This window comes from Mustela putorius, unplaced genomic scaffold, assembly GCF_011764305.1.
Source record: "Mustela putorius furo isolate JIRA1106 unplaced genomic scaffold, ASM1176430v1.1 tig00000785_pilon_pilon_pilon, whole genome shotgun sequence".
Lineage (NCBI taxonomy): Eukaryota > Metazoa > Chordata > Mammalia > Carnivora > Mustelidae > Mustela > Mustela putorius.
This window is the reverse complement of record NW_025421480.1, coordinates 11,173,864-11,190,597: the sequence shown is the minus strand read 5'-3', so window position 1 is coordinate 11,190,597 and position 16,734 is coordinate 11,173,864. Positions and strand designations below refer to the sequence as shown.

At 42.0% G+C, this 16,734-nt stretch overlaps 1 protein-coding gene across 2 annotated transcripts in view; it reads left to right on the top strand.

Annotated features, from left to right (window-relative positions):
- The first annotated feature begins 3,846 nt into the window (after positions 1-3,846).
- Positions 3,847-16,734, top strand: part of PACC1 (proton activated chloride channel 1) — a 163,655-nt gene continuing 150,767 nt past the window's right edge. For both annotated transcript variants that reach the window (XM_045084701.1, XM_045084700.1), the window contains exons 1-2: positions 3,847-3,970; positions 14,296-14,396. The gene's annotated coding sequence lies outside the window, so the exon portion shown is untranslated. The remainder of the gene's footprint in view (positions 3,971-14,295; positions 14,397-16,734) is intronic.

The window sequence follows — 16,734 nt, the reverse complement described above, 5'->3', positions numbered from 1 at the left end:
TTTGAAAACTTTATTCCGGTGTGGTTCATTGCTCTTCCTCTTTTGGACCCCATCCCCGCCTCCTCACTCTTGCTACCCACACGGCCCCTGCCGGGGAGGGGGACCTTGGTGTCTCTTGTCTATGAATCATTTCAGCGGCCTGGGAAACATCTATTCCTCCAGGATGAGCTCTAGGGCCGATCTGAGGAGGGCTGTCACACGCACACGTACCATAAAATCGAATCGTCCCCTTCCCCTCCATGCCGAGTATACTAATGTTTGCTCTTCAGCCCCCAGTATGGTCATTCCCACTATGTCCCACCACTTACCACATGGGTTTCTCTTTTTCCTATTCCATCTCTTTCCCCATCCACCCAACAAGCATTTTTTTTTTTTTTTAATTTACTTGTCAGAGAGAGAGAGAGAGCGCGAGCAAGCGCAAGCGAGCACAGGCACACAGAGCGGCAGTCAGAGGCAGAGGGAGAAGCAGGTTTCCTGCCAAGCTAGGAACCCGATGTGGGACTCGATCCCAGGACACTGGGATCATGACCTGAGCCGAAGGCAGCTGCTTAACCAACTGAGCCACCCAGGCGTCCCCACCAAACAAGCATTTTTTGAGCACGAATTAGATGTTGGTCCTAGATGGCCAGTCCACAGAGGACACTCAATGTATTTACCTAAGTTTACAAGGGACAGGAGTTACCCACCACAGCACCCCATTCCCTTGAGAAATACTATTTGATGGGGGGAAGGGTGCATGTGCACGGAAATAAAGTCAAACATGATGAGTGACTGAAAGTCAGTCTGTGAAACCATCTGAATTAATTATTATCATCAAATTATAATATACTTACATTTATTAAATATAAAATTAGATGATCATTATTAAATTATTATTGTTGTTTTTTTTAAAAAAACTCTTATATAGCACTTTCTGGTTTTTAGGACTGAAGTGCTTTCACATAAATGGTAAACCTACTCGTTGCCTGAGAAGAGTTTATAGGCTGGAACAGAAATAAAAAAAATTTCAGACAAATTCCTGGAGGGCAGATCTACAACAAGTCATTAGAGTGGAGTTAGGAATCACTAGGGTGCATTCCTGACCAGTGAGAACGAGGTCATGAGGGGTAAGTGCTATAATCCAGTCCAAGCCATTTTACTGGCCCCATCGGGGGCAGGTGCTCACAGGGGACAGCGTTCCAGGCTGACCATTGTTAAGCAGTCACTGTGGAGCTGGATTCACTCAGGGACCCCTGCTTCCCCTGTGGTGGGAACGGCTGATGGCTTCTGCCCGATCCTTCCTCTCTGTGAGAGGAGCAGCCATGTGGGATGCCCCGCACGTCTCCCCCAACAAAAGCAACACTTCGGAGTGTGTCATCCAGTGAGTCAGAAGCACGGGTGGGAACAGACCCAGGATTCCTGCTCCTTTCTTCGCTGGGGCTGTTTGCTGGAGATGACAATCCTCCCACATGAGTGGCCGGTCGCATTTAAGGTTCTTAATGACATTTAATGGGGCTTATGGGATAGGAAAATAATGGGAAGGGAAGGCTGGGAGATTAAAAAAAAAATCAAAATCTGAAATGACACACCAGATCCTGATTACTGAAGGTTTAAAAATGGCAATCCCACTCAGTGTGTCCTTCCACTGGGCGACGGTTCCTAGGTCTGAGGAGGAATCATCCCCTCACCCGACTTGACATTGGATGGGACAGAGAAGGAAAGGGGAGGACGGAAGAGCCAGGGGTCCTCAGGAACTGCGTTCTGCGATTTGTCCCTACGATTTCATCTCTGTATTTACCTCATGTCACCGTCTGTTTTCTGTTTCAGCACATATGTGACATGTCACAGTTTATCATGCACATGTTATGCCCATTGTCCCACTGGAGACGCGTCACAGAGCTGTGATCCGTGGAAAGAGCAGTGGCACAAGGTCAGTTGACTAAGACTCTCTACTTCACAGGCCGTGCGAGTCCAAGTGGGTCACCCCACCTGGACCTTAGTTCCCTTAGGTAGAGAACAGGGCTAGACTGGTTGGTCTGAAGGTACCCTACTGCTCTGAGCTGCAATGTCTGTGTGTCCAGCCCCACAGAGGAAGAAGCTGCCCCCACAGTCCCCCACCCCCAACCCCCACCCCCTGAAGCTAAGACCACTTGTGGTTTCCTCCATCTCCTCCCGAGGCTTTGCCAGAAGAACACAGGACATGTTCAGTCACAAGCTCCAGAGAACCCGGCAGAGCAAAAAGAGCAGCAAACAGGGATTGATCCATCAGTATGACCCAGAGGACAAGAGCAGGGGACACACAGAGGAGAGCTCTGTAATGGCTGGAGACTGGGTCCAAGGGAAGAGGGGTCAGTTTCTAATGTTTCTGAGGGGTGAGCTGCAGGAAAGTATGTGCTTCTGCTAGACCTGGCCCATGGACTCTGAGGGTGTGGGAGTGACACTCAGCCAAGGACCAGTCACGACTGTCAGAAGAGAAGAGTGACAGCAGCTCACCCACACAGGCACCTGCATTTTGCTCAAAACTTTGAGAAGCTCTTGTTGACTCTTAATTTGTTTTTGGCATAAAGATGCCGTTCCAGTGGGAAATTTTGCTGGTTTTAGGGGGAGGGGATTATGGCGGGAGAAACGCACTAGGGAGGAGCTGGCTGTAGGCAGGACGGCCTCTCTAGTTTCAGGAGAGGAATCGCAGAGTCCAGGGTAGGCCTGGTAGGGCTGGGACTAGAGTGAGGGGAGTGAGGTGCCTTAGGGGCAAACTTCAAGGAGGCACTCACTCTCAGTGTCCTGCAAGCGAAGGACGGGCACCTCCCCACTTGCTGTAGCCTTGTGCAGGCCCTGGGGCTGGGCCTTCTCTGGGCACTTTCTGTTATGCAGTTACTTGTTCAGAGGCCCTGGGCTTGGGTTATAAGGGGAAAGCTGGTTGTAGGGGACTCAACATACAAAATAAGATGTATTTCACAGCCCACCTTTATCCCTAAAAACCTGGACTTGGGAGTCCCCCGACCTGGGGATGGTTTTCTGCTTGCCATTCTTTAGCTGTGTAACCTAGGGAAACATACTTAATCTTGCTGTACCTCGATTTCCTTCCTCATCCATATTAAAATAGGGACAATAATACCTACCTCAGAGAGAAAGTTTGGGGATTAAACCAGGGGCACAAGGAGGGTAATGAAAATAGCTGCCTAATGGTAAACCTCAGCATGGCAAACCTCTCTGTGAGGTTGTCTGTGACAGCGTTGTGTGGCCCAGTGTCAGACAGGGCTCTTGTTCTGGAAGCTTCCACAGGCAACATTAGCATCAGAGGAGGGTCTGGAGACTAGTTCACCAGTGTCACATCCAGAGTTATGTAACTTGTTACAGATCACACGACTAAGAACACTTTAGGATACAGTAAAAACAGTGATAAGTGGGACAAGCTGGCCCAAACTGATGGATTACATAAACATTCAAACCACAGCTTTTCCCTACCAACAGACATATAAGCATATGAGGAGGGCTTGTAAGTGAAGGGGTAGGGAGTCAAGGGCCATGGAAAACTCTCTGACTTTGGGGTCAAGATAAGATTCTGGTTAATCAAGGAGGGCTTCCAGGAGGAGGTTCTGGGGCATTCAGCAGCCTCCAATGAGGCTCAGTTGCTCTCCTTTTTTTCATCACCATCTCAGCAGTCAACACTTCTCAGTACAAAGGATAGAAGATGGCCTCTGACCCCACGGTTGGGTGACTGGAGTCACCTCTTCAGACCTTTCACGACCCGACGCCTGGTCCCTTTAAGGCATCGAAACTCAGTGAACGTTCTACTGGCGGCCTCGCGGCCTCCGCGAGGCGCGCTGACGTCACCCTTCGGGGAAACGGCTGACGTCAGCGCGTCCTCGGCGAGTAGGGGCGGGGCCATGACTCACCCGAACCGCGCCCCCCGCCCGCGGACGAGCGCACGTGAGCGCGCGCCGCGCTGTTTTCTAAGATTAGCTCGGCGGCTTCGGTGGGGTCGCGCGAGGTAAAGGCGGCCGAGGGTTCTAGGCGGGCTGGGGGCGGCTGTCCCCGTCCCTGCTCGCCCCGCTGGCGGGCCTCCTGGAGGATGAGGGCCCGGCCGGAGGGTGGAGCGCGAGCCCGGCCCCGCGCTCGCCCTGCCCAGAGTCGGTGCTCAGTAATTGAGCCAAAGTTCCCTTCTGCTCTGCGTCTCGGGACTTCCCGGAGAGTCCAGGGTTCTGGAAAGTTCCCCGCTGGACGGGGTGCGGTGCGGGCTGGTCAGAACAGGCGGGGGCCCGATGCCGTCGGGGGTCATCAGTCAGCGTTTACGAACTCGGGGGGCCCCGGGCGTGGCCGGTGGCACCATCAGCGCTTGGTGGGGGGACCTCCTGGGACACCCGCTTCCGAACTGGGCGTGGCACTGCGAGGCCATGTTCCCTACGTGGTGGGAGGGGCGGTGGTCGTTCTAGGTTCAGCCCAGGCTCAGGGGCTTGGAAGTCACCGGGTGAGGACCTGATGCTGCAAACCCCAGGCTCTTTCCCGAGTCGTCGGTCCCCCCCCCCCACCCCCCCCCCCCGGCTTACCAAGGTGACCTTCTAGGAAATACATAAAGCCTCCTTTTAAAGAAAGTAGCGCCAGACACCTTGTGAAATAGACACTCCCCTGTTCTTTTGTTGGGGGAGGGGAAAGTTCTGGAAAGAAGCGCTGTCAGCGTAAAATGAACTGAGATTTTGACTTTGCAGAGTGGTCGGCCGTGTCACGGTGACCTGCATTCTGTTGTTGGTGTGGCATCCTCAGGTTTCACAGGGTTTGTCTCCGTAGGCAGCTTATAAAACACTGCTCATGACGCTTTTGACCTTGCTAGATGAAGAGGGTTGGATATTACAGAAGAGTACTAAATGTAATGATAAACCGGGAAATGTCAAATGGTAATAAGGGGACGTTAACTGTCGGGCTGTAATCTTGAGTTTTTCATGTGCTCTTTTCTTAGAAGCGGTGGAAAGTTAGTTGTGATAAAAAGGTAGCTTTGCAGATCATGACTTGAATGAATGACAGAAATGCCAAATCCAAATGTGTGATTTTCATTTGTTTTCCAAAAATAACCACATTGGCCTTTGTACATTGGAGATTTTCAGATAATAAATATGGAAACTGCAAGCGTTGAGGGCCTTATTCCCCATTCAGTATCCATCTTAACACAGTTTAAAAAGGAGGGACAGTTTAGGATCTAACAAATCTGTCCGGAAGTACGCATACTGTTTTATATTGTTGGTATAGCAACAGGAGTCTCTTTGTCCTAATACCTTACAGTTGCTACCACATTTTCCTCAATGTAATGCCTATTTTGGGAGGGACTTAACTGGAGCAGGTGTGAATGATGATGAATCACGTTCTCAAACTGAGCTAATTTCCCTTTGTGTAGGTTATTGTTCTGTTCGTATATAATGTATAAGAACCTTAACATAAACATTCTCACGTTCAGAAATTAAGTTGTTTTAGTCCGGAAATTGAGTTTTTGCTTTAAAAATACTTATCCTTGGGACAGGCCACCTGCATCCTGTAGGCAGCCTGTTAGCATTTCTGTAGTCTTCTTTGCCCCCAAGTTGTACCTGTTTTCTTAGAGCGACATCTGTTACTCACTAATTGTTCACTATGTTGTGATTGTTTGCTTACATGTTTGTTTCTCCCACTAGACCAAGCTCTTGGGACTATGGACTAGTGTCTGTCTTTGTATCTTTGGCATCTGGAACAGTGCTAGCATGTAATAAGAGCTGTATTTTTCATAGTGTTTTGTTTCATTGAATAAATGTGGGGTTTCCCAAAGCAGATTGCAAATTTTGGGAAGGGAGAGTTTTTGTAATAATTAAGGGGATTGAGCTGCACACCTGTGTTGTTGCAGTAAGGGGACACAGCTTCCTTTTTTCTTTTTTTTTTTTTTTTTTTTTTTTTTTTTTTTTTTTTTTTTTTTTAAAGATTTTATTTATTTATTTGACAGAGAGAGATCACAAGTAGGCAGAGAGGCAGGCAGAGAGAGAGAGGGGAGGAAGCAGGCTCCCTGCTGAGCAGAGAGCCCGATGCGGGACTCGATCCCAGGACCCTGAGATCATGACCTGAGCCGAAGGCAGCGGCTTAACCCACTGAGCCACCCAGGCGCCCCACAGCTTCCTTTTTTCTAAGCCCACCTTTCCCCACTCCCCCCCACCACCACCCATGAGAAAGAAGACAAAACAATCAAACCCTAAATTATCTTGGGATCTAAGCAGTTGGTGAGCGTTTAGACTGGAGGTGGTAGAACTTTGTCCTGTTCTCCAGGCCATAACTATAATCCACACACTGGGTTAGTTAGGTCCTCATCACAGGGAAATAGTTATTATTATTTTTTTGTTTTAAATAGGTGAGGTGTCTGGGTGGCTTTGTCGGTTGAGTGTCTGACTCGTGATTTTGGCTCGAGTCATTATTTCAGGGTTGTGGGATTGAGCCCCATGTCAGTCTTTGCACTGGACTTGGAGCCTGCTTGGGATTCTCTCTCTCCCTCTCCGCCCCTCCCCACTCCCAAATCAGGATTTTCAGAAGCTCTCCTTCTGGGGATAGTTACAACTGGTTGCTAAATGGAATGTTTACATTGAAGTAGATTTGGTTTCTGCACAATACTTCCTACCACCCTGAGAGAAGATTTAAGGATATAAAATGAAGAGATTTAATTTACTCTCTACCTTGTAAGTTACCACTGTCAAAGAGAGGGGGATTTTTACCGTCAAACTTTACTAGCCAAAACTCAACAAGCTGGAATTGATGCCACACTCGATTTTACAGAAGATCAATGAAAAAATAAGTTGCTATCAAAGATCTAATTTTGAAAATACATATATAGTATGTTACAGTGGCTACTGATATTTTCAATAATAATCTAATAGCTCTGCAAAATCCCAAATCAGAAGGTCCACATTATAATATGCATTATGTTTAATTAAGTCAAGAAAGAGTGATATGTATTTGGAAGTTTTTTTTTTTTAAAGATTTTATTTATTATTTGACAGAGACACAGGGAGAGAGGGAACACAAGCAGGGGGAGTGGGAGAGAGAGAAGCAGGCTTCCCGCTGAGCAGGAAGCCCAGTATGGAGCTTGATTCCAGGACCCTGAGCCCAAGGCAGACATTTAATTACTGAGCCACCTAGGTGCCCCATATTTGGAAGATTTTTAACAAGATTTTAATTAGGGTTTTAGAAAGCGGTTCAGCTATGTTTTCCCAGACAAAGAGTTCCATGAGTGTGATGAAAAACAGTAACTTTAATGACAACAGAAGAAAGAAAGCTAGAAGGAAAGACCTAATGGGGACACTTTGCTGTTGGCTAGGTTGAGCTTTGAAAACTCCTACTCACTTTCATACCACCCTCCTCACCATTTTTAGGCACTGTTTCACTTGGATTTTTTCTCAAAATGGAGCCTTCTATTATAATAAAAATAACGACTTCCATTTATTGAGCACTGTGTGCCAGTCTCTGAGCTCAATCCTGTATGAAACTATTTCAGTTAATATTACATATGTGTGCGTAAGAGATTTATTGTAAAGAATTGGTTCACGTGTATGGAGGTTGGTACGTCCTAAGATCTGCCGCGTGAGTCGGCACGCTGGAGACCTGGGAGAGCCAACGGTGTGGTTCCTTTCCAAGTCCAAAGGCAGGAAGAATTCACCCACACGGGCGATGGGGGGTCGGGAGAATCTGTGTCTGTTTTTATATACCTTCAACCGACTGGATGAGGCCCACCAGCGTTAGGGAGGGCAACTACTTAATCTGCCAATGGAAATATTAATCTCATCCAAAAACACCCTCACAGAAACATCCAGAATAATGTTTGACCAAACATCTGACCACCCTGTGGCCCAGTCAAATTAATACATTTGTTAACCACCATAGACCTATTTGATTTCCAGAGCTCATGGGGTGAGAACCCATATCCCATAATGTTATGCCCCAGAGTCTCCCTCTCACTCTAGGATTTACAAAGTAACTTTAACCCTGGGCCTTTTTCCCCCTTATCTGGAATGTCTGTCACTGTTCATCGCACTGACATCTGATGAACATATCTAATTAGGGCAGGTGTTTAAATACTAGTAACAGCTCAGAATCCCCTCCCCCGGTAGCACATACAACATAGGCACTTCCTTCCTTAGAATAACTCTCCAGCTTTCTAATTCTATTCCAAGCTTTCTGATTTTCTATTCACAGAACCCCTTAATTCCCTCCACACTAGCAAATCTTACCTGACTCCTTGTTCGGTCCCATTCGTGTCCTCATTGAAAGGCACCAAGCCAGTGAGCCCACGACTTTCTCTTCTCTCAGCTGCCACTTTAGGACCAACTTTTGCTATTGCTTGCTCTTGACTCATTCCTGCCTTCATTGTCACTGTCATTTTAGAGGTCTGACCTTTCAACCCTCTCCCCCCAACACAAGCAACTGTCACTACAAGGACTTCTCTTGGCTGAGTTTCAGACTGGTGAACCTAGCTCCCAGAGATAGCAGATATAAAAATACTTCCATGATCTATGTACTTTTAATAAATACTTATTACTCAGTTTATTTACTTGATTTCAATTTTGGAAGGAATAAAATTCTTAGAGTAATTTTTTTTTTGCCTAGTTGGCAGTGTTCTGTTACCTCTTAGGGTACCTTATATAGGCATCATGGATGTCCTGATACCGCTCCAATATTTTTTCACAAACAGCCTTAGAGCATTTGTTCTTAGCAAGTTAATTGTCCTTTAATATCTAGAATGTAGTCATTCCCAGTGAAGTAAGGCTTTGAAAACTTTCTCAGATTTTTATGCGGTTTTTTATTGTTATATATTATTAAAGTGAAAAACATTAGAGAAAACATAAGCACATGAACAAAATCAGACTTTATTGCTATAAAGATATGGTTAAGCCTGTCTAACTTTTAAAACAAAATGTTGGGGTGCCTGGTTGGCTCGGTCGGTAAGCATCCCGCTCTTGATTTCTGCTCAGGTCGTGATCTCAGGGTCATGAGATCAAGCCCTGCGCTGGGCTCCATCCTGGGTGTGGAGCCTGCTTAAGATTCTCTCTCTCTCTCCTGCCCCTCCTCGAACTCCTTCTCCCTTCCTAAAAACACAAAACAAAACAAAAAATTGAGAATGTTAAGACCGATATTGGGAGACGGCAATTATTCTAGATGTTATGGAGAGTAGCACATAAGGTATTTTTCATTCTTCTAAAAGTTAATTTACCAAACCCAGTGAACTTAAAGGGCATTTTTATCACAGTCATAAATAAAAATACACTTTGCTATTTAAAAAAAAAATAAATTTAATAAAAAAGAAGAGAAAAAAAAAGATTTGCAAGAGGTAGGGCAACTAATCGGTCTGATTATTAAATAACACTACCATTCAAGACATAGGTGTGGTTTCTAAAAAAAAAAAAATACACTTTGCTTCCATATTAGAAAAAAAATCAGGTGTGTATTTTTTGATTGATCAATGACATCTGCCAGAGTTATACTCATTTGATCAAAATGAAAAAGTTCTTTCTGTTACACAAGTACCTTTGTTCCAGGGTCTCCAGGGCTTGGAATCACATTAGCCCTCTTAATTCAAACTGACGTGGTTGGCTTCAGTATATCTGATAGAATAAAAACAGAGGGTATTCAAATTGAGATTCTACAAATCTAAGTTGAGAAGTTTGATGTGTAATTTGGGACTGTTTTCCCAGACAGAGTCCAGTGACTTTGGTCTCTAAAACAATTAATTAATTAGAGGCGGGGACCTTTGTAAATGGTTTCTTGGATGCTTTTTTATCTATTGAAACCTTAATAAAGGGGAGACATAACTTAATTACCCCTTCCTGTGGTCTTAATAGTGTTGTTGTCTTTTTAAATCCAGGTTTGTTGAAAACAATCATGTTTTTTTTTTCTTTGCCTTTTTTAGAAGCAGAGCTACAATTGTGTTTTAGGACATAGTGGAATCTATCAGTTAATAAAGCTAGCAGGTAATTCTTTGTCTTTAACTATTAAATGTAGAATTTCCAGCATAATATGTAAGCAGCTTTTATGGTGATATTCTGGCAGTTTAAATCTTTGAAACTTTTAATAGGCTTAGATTATTTTGTTTGAGATTTTTAAAAAATAGAGAGCATTGCCTTAGCAACATTACGCTTATAAGGAAGATTTTGCAGTCCAAATCCTTACTTTGTAAAAAAAAAATTCAAAACATTTTTTTATATCCTATTTTAAAATGTTGATATTATTATATTGAATTATATAAAATCCAGTTGGATTATTAGTGTTATAAATAAATACAAAAATTTACTAGATCTGCTTCACTCCTATAAATAAGATTTGTTTTACACCTAAGTTATAAACTGTATTTTAAGTTTTATTTTATTTTTAGCTGAGTGGTTAAGAGTTCAGGCTTTTTTTTCAAGTCAAGTTTACTGAGGTGATTTACATGTAGGAAAATGTATTCTTTTAGGTGTGAAGTTCTATGAATTCTGACAAACACAGCCATGTAAGCCTTACCACAATCAAGAGAGAACATTTCTACCATCCCAGAAAGTTCACCTGTGCCCCCTTTTAGTTAATTTCTTATCCTAGAAATATAATCTTAAATAAAATTAGCGAAAGGCCTTGGGCCATTGTTGTTGTAAACCAGGTCATGACTTTAATGGGAAGGCATATGTAACTGAGGCAAACCTACGTTTTGAGTATATTACTCTAAAATGATTGGATAGAAGTGTTAAAAACAAAATAAAGTGAAGGATTGATTTTATTGTTTTATTCCATCTCCATGATCTATGTTTACCTTTTTTCACCCCACATCCATCTCAAGGATCTTTTTTTTTTTTTTTTTTTTAAGATTTTGTTTATTTGTCAGAGAGAGAACATGGAGAGAGCACAGCTGGGGCAGCAGTGGGCAGAGAGAAGCAGGCTCCCTGCTTAGCAAGGACCCCAATGTGGGACTCAATCCCAGGACCCTGGGATCATGACCTGAGCTGAAGGTAGACACTTAACCAACTGAGCCACCCAGTGGCCCCTCCATCTCAAATATCTTGATGTAACTAAATCCTTAAGGCATTTTGTTTTGCTAGTTTGTATTTTAGTCTTTTCATTGAATATTAAAAATGAACATTGTCTTTGCCCTTGTGAAATAAGCAAGTGAAGAGCAAGGCAGTGCCATCTTTATTGTTTATTACCATCTCTTCCATACAAAAAAAGCCTAATATTAATTAAATGATGAATTTTTTGTTGTTGTTTCAAGCTGAACAGAAAGGAGTTTGAGAATGACTAAGATTTTCTCAAGTAAATGTTGAGAGTCTTGGTAGTACTAGGTTAAAACTTAAAACTCAGGGGCACCTGGGTGGCTCAGTGGGTTAAGTCTCTGCCTTCAGCTCAGGTCATAATCTCAGGATCCTGGGATCAAGCCCCACATCGGACCCCACATCAGGCTCTCTACTCTGCGGGGAGCCTGCTTTCCCCCTGTCCCCTCTCTCTGCCTGGCTCTGTGCCCACTTGTGATTTTTCTCTGTCAAATAAATAAATAAAATCTTAAAAAGTCATAAGGAAGAGAAAATACTGTACTTTTACCGCATACTTGTACAGTACTGTAAAAAATTTATGTACAAATGGATGTGTGCAGTTCAAACCCATGTTGTTCAGGAGTCAACTGCAGATTTCTTTTAAAGCTTTTTTAAACTGCTGAAATAGTACAGGGATAACTTGTCCTTTTTCAGTAGTCTATACACAGCAAAAATGTCACTCCCTAACTGAAACATAAAAAACCAACCATGAGGAGATTTGGCATATAAGAATACTTTATATGCTACCAAGAGAATATTTTTTTCATTATCTGAAGGTAAATTAAATGTATGGGCAGTTCATCTATGAGGGCAGTCTCTACCAAAACAGTCTTCCACCTACATGCCTTTGAAAACTTTGTGATCTACGGATCACAACATTTGAATTTTTCATTACTATTATAGCTATGGTGAAAATTAACCTTATAAATTTTAAAACTCCAGCTATAATGCAATTTAATGTAAACATTAATGATTAAAAGATGATCTTTCAACTTTAAAGTTGCTTTCTTCCTCAAATCAAGTTAAGATATCCTGAGTGCCCAAAGGGCAATATTACAGTTATACTATCAAACATTCCTGAAAAAACCTGTCCTCCCTGTAAGCAAAACTTTTTCCCATTAAAAATAAACTTTAGGGGCACCCACCCGGGTGGCTCAGTGGGTTATGGCCTCTGCTTTCAGCTCAAGTCATGATCTCAGGCTCCTGGGATCGAGCCCTGCATCGGGCTCTCTGCTCAGCAGGGAGCCTGCTTCTCCCCCTCTCTCTGCCTGCCTCTCTGCTACTTGTGATCTCTGTCTGTCAAATAAAATCTTTAAAAACAAAACAAAACTTAAAACTCAGTTAAAAACCTAGGTTTTAGAGTTGGATCTAAATTTCTTTCATCCTTTTTTTAATTGAAGTTTATTTGACATATGATGTTATATTAGTTTTAGCTCAAAACTCACTAGTGACTTGACACTTCTATACACTGTCCTGTGCTTACCACCATAAGTGTAACTGCCATCTGTCGCCATACAACGCTATTATACTGTTAATAACTGTATTCCCTAGGCTGTACTTTTTATCCCCTCAGTTTATTTTATAACTAGAAATTTGTATCTCATAATTCCCTTCACCTATTTTACCATCCCCCCCAACCCCCTCTGCTCCGGCAACCACCAGTGTGTTCTCTACATTTATGAGACTGTGTCTGGTTTTGTTGTTGTTGTTGTTTGCTTGTTCTTTTGTTTTTTTAGACCCCACATAGAAGTACAATCATACGGTATTTGTCTTTCTCTGTTTTACTTATATCACTTAGCATAATACCCTCTAGTTCTAGCAACGTTGTGAATGTCAAGAGCTTGTTCTTTTTTATACCTGAGTGATATTCCTCTTTGTGTGTGTGTGTGTGTGTGTGTGTGTGTGTGTGTAATTATATACATCACATCTTTATTCATTCATCTATTGGCGGACTTTTAGGTTGCTTCCATAACTTGGCTATTATAAATAATGCTACAACAAACATAGTGGTGCATATATCTTTTCAAATTCATAGTTTTCTTTTCTTTGGGTAAATAATCCAGTGGATCATATGGTATTTCTATTTTTAATTTTTTGAGGACCGTCCATACTGTTCTCCATAGTGGTTGTACCAATTTACATTCCCACCAGCTGTGCGTGGGGGTTCCCTTTTCTCCACATCTTCACCAACACTCGTTATTTCTTGTCTTTTTGATACTAGCCATTCTGACAGGCATAAAGTGATATCTCACTGTGGTTTTGATTTGCATTTCCCTGATAATTAGTAGTGCTGAGCATCTTTTCGTGTGGATCTACATTTGAATACTGATTGATCATTTATTTAGCTGTAGAACTTAAGGCAAATTCATTTCTATGAGTATCCTCTTTCTTACCTATAAAACCACAGTAAACCCACAGAATTCTATTAGAACTGCTATGAGGAGGAATTTGAGATGAAAGCACCTGGCACAGTGTCTTGCTCATAGCCCAGTTCTTTCAACTTGAAATCTTAAGGTATTTTAAATCAGGTACCACAGCTGTCCGTCTGTAGTGGTAGAGAGAATTCGCTTTTAGAATGCAGAGGGGAGGTGGCTGACTCCGAGCCTTGGGCTCAAGCAGTGTCATTGCTCTCCCAATCTGTGTTTTGGTTAGTTATAGATTTTCATTTATGGGGTTTTCCCGGAGGAAAGAAAGAAGAGTGACAATGGTGAAGAGAAAGGAAACCAGATGGGGAAATTGAGAAAGGGAGAGATATTGACGGAGTGAATGATGAATGAATGAGCAAACAGAATGAGGCCCCAAAAGGGGTCAGTAATCTTATCTCATATAAGCCAGCTTGGCATATGGCATCTACAATAAAAAAGAGAAAGGTATAAGGTTATACAAACAACATGGGAAAAAATAGGTTCTTAATATTTTGACAAATAGAACCCAAGAGTTTCCCTTATACGGTGTTAACTTTGTGTATAATATATAATATTAAGGTCCAGAAAACAGTGGCTCAATTATTTGCCTGCTCTGATTTCCTACGGTTGTTAAATAATTTGATCAGTACAATGGTATTAGAACAGCTAAATTATAAACAATGAAACAACGCTACTTTTTAAATGCCCAATCAGCACAGAAAAAGAGACTTTTCTATGGCCAGCCAAAATCAAGGGTGAAGGTAGAAGAAAGACCATTTCAAATAAATGAGATATCAAAAGACCATTTCAAATAAATGAGATATCGAAAAAAATTATTTCTCATTTTGCCTTTATCTCAGGCAGCTGCTAGAGGCGGTGCTCTGTCAAAATGAGTGATTAACCAAGAGGAAGGCCTCAGAGCCTGGAATCAGGGGCTCCAGCTAGTTGCAAAGGAATAAAGGTAACTTTCAAAAATATTACTAACATAGAAGAGTGAAAAAAAAATTGAAGGAGTACAGGTGAAAGAAAAAATTGGTTAAGAAAATAGAAGTTAAGAAACAAGAGGTAAGAAACACATACTCTGAACCTGTTTCAAGAATGAGATGGCAAATCTGTCCCTTAAGTGTCCCATCATTCAAAGCAAAAGGGAAGGTAAGCTCACTTGCAAATTCCATAATGTCCTTAAGATAAAAACAAAGTGGTTGTTTCCAAAAAGACTTATTGTAGATCTTATGAAAAGGATCCTTCACTCTTAACTTTATCCCCATGATAGAATATTATGTTTCATGTGACTTTCTTAGAGTGTACCTTATGGTCCCAAAGCATTACTAAGTAAAGACAATTCTGTAAGGACTCAGGAGTACTCCCCAGGCTGAGCCAAGAGCATGTGAATGGCTGGTCAGGATATTATTCATTGACATCCCATTAAACTTCACAGGAGGTTAGAAGGAGGTTGGTAGGTTAGTCTGTTACCCTGAATAATTTAGCTCTTTTCCTGAACTTGCCCCCTTAAAGCAAAACATGTTCTTATAACTGCACTTTAGCAACTTTCTGGATGTTGGAGCATGTTCACTGGCGGTCTCGTGCCCCACCCCAAATGTCTTATCCCAATACGCTGTCCTATCTCCGTTTCTTTTTTTTTTAATTTAATACATATATTTTTTAAGATTTTATTTATTTGGGAGAAAGAGAGAGAGAGAGAGCACGAGAAGTGGAGGGTCAGAGGGAGAAGCAGACTTCCTGCTGAGCAGGGAGCCTGAAGAGGGACTCGATCCTGGAACTCTAGGATCATGACCTGAGCTGAAGGCAGTTGCTTAACCAACTGAACCACCCAGTCACCTCCACCTATCTCAGTTTCTGAGAGAGATTTTGATAAACGCAATTTTCTCTAATGCATTATATTTCCACTAATGTTTTAGTACATTCAGACTAGGTTTTCTGGCTCTCCCATTAATCTAACTCTGAATTCAATTTGGATAGAAAACTTTTTAATTGCCCTGTTCTTCCAACAGGTAACGTTTAGGATATCATGTCCATCAAGCAATCTTTCATAAACATTTATTTCCTATAACCAAATTTATATTAGTAATTAAGATCACATTTAGTTAGAAGCTGTAGTTTGGACAACTAACTAGAATTTTCAGTTAACCATCCCCCTAGCTGCGGATGCGAATTTACTGCACCACCTGTACAGTTGTCAGTTTTGAAAAATTCAACCCCTTATGCTTTCATCTGATATATTTTCCATTAATAATAATTCTTAATGAGGGTACCTGGGTGGCTCAGTGGGTTAAAGCCTCTGCCTTCGGCTTGGGTCATGATCCCAGGGTTCTGGGATCGAGCCCTACATTGGGCTCTCTGCTTAGCAGGAAGCCTGCTTCCCTTCCTCTCTCTCTCTGCCTGCCTCTCTGCCTACTTGTGATCTCTTTCTGTCAAATAAATAAGTAATATCATAAAAAATAATAATTCTTAATGGAAAATCAAGCATAATTTTTATAACTCATTGAGTGTTTGCCATTATTTAAGCTATAGTTCACTGGTTATTGAATAAACCTTAGAAAGAAGTAGTTTCTTTTTTTTTAAGATTTTATGTATTTATTTGACAGACAGAGACACAGTGAGAGAGGGAACACAAGCAGGGGGAGTAGGAGAGGGAAAAAAAGGCTTTCTGATGAGGAGGGAGCCCAGTATGGGGCTTGATCCCAGGATCCAGGGATCATGACCTGAGCTGAAGGCAGAGGCTTTAACCCACTGAGCCACCCAGGTACCCCAGGAGTGTATTTTTTAAATAGCATTTGAACTAACCATTAGATAAAAGTTTTTGCTATTAACTCTTTTGTGTCTAGCAGAATATGTTTATTTACACATAACTAAATCTCTCTGATACCCTAAAATTTGAAACCTTAAAAGTAGATTTCTGTTTGTATAGTATTATTACCTGCTCTTTTCCAGGAAGCTTATTAATAGAATTATACTTCAAAATAATAAACTGCCTCCCTGCCACTTATAGGTCAGTTATTACTATGGTAGCATTTCTGTTGTCTTTAATAGAATCTAGAAGTGCTTGAAACCAAAGACTAGAATATGCTGTGGTATCCCAATAAAGTCCATGGTGACATTTTTATTCTGACCTGAAGTAAAATTCCATATATTAAAGATTTGGTGAAACAATATTTCTGCTCTGTTAAATCAACATTTGTTATTTCTGCAAAAATATATCTAACCAGTTCTTTTTTTTTTTTATGACTGTTGGTAATTTTTGGCTCTTCATAAGAATAGAAAAATGTTTTTATTGAACT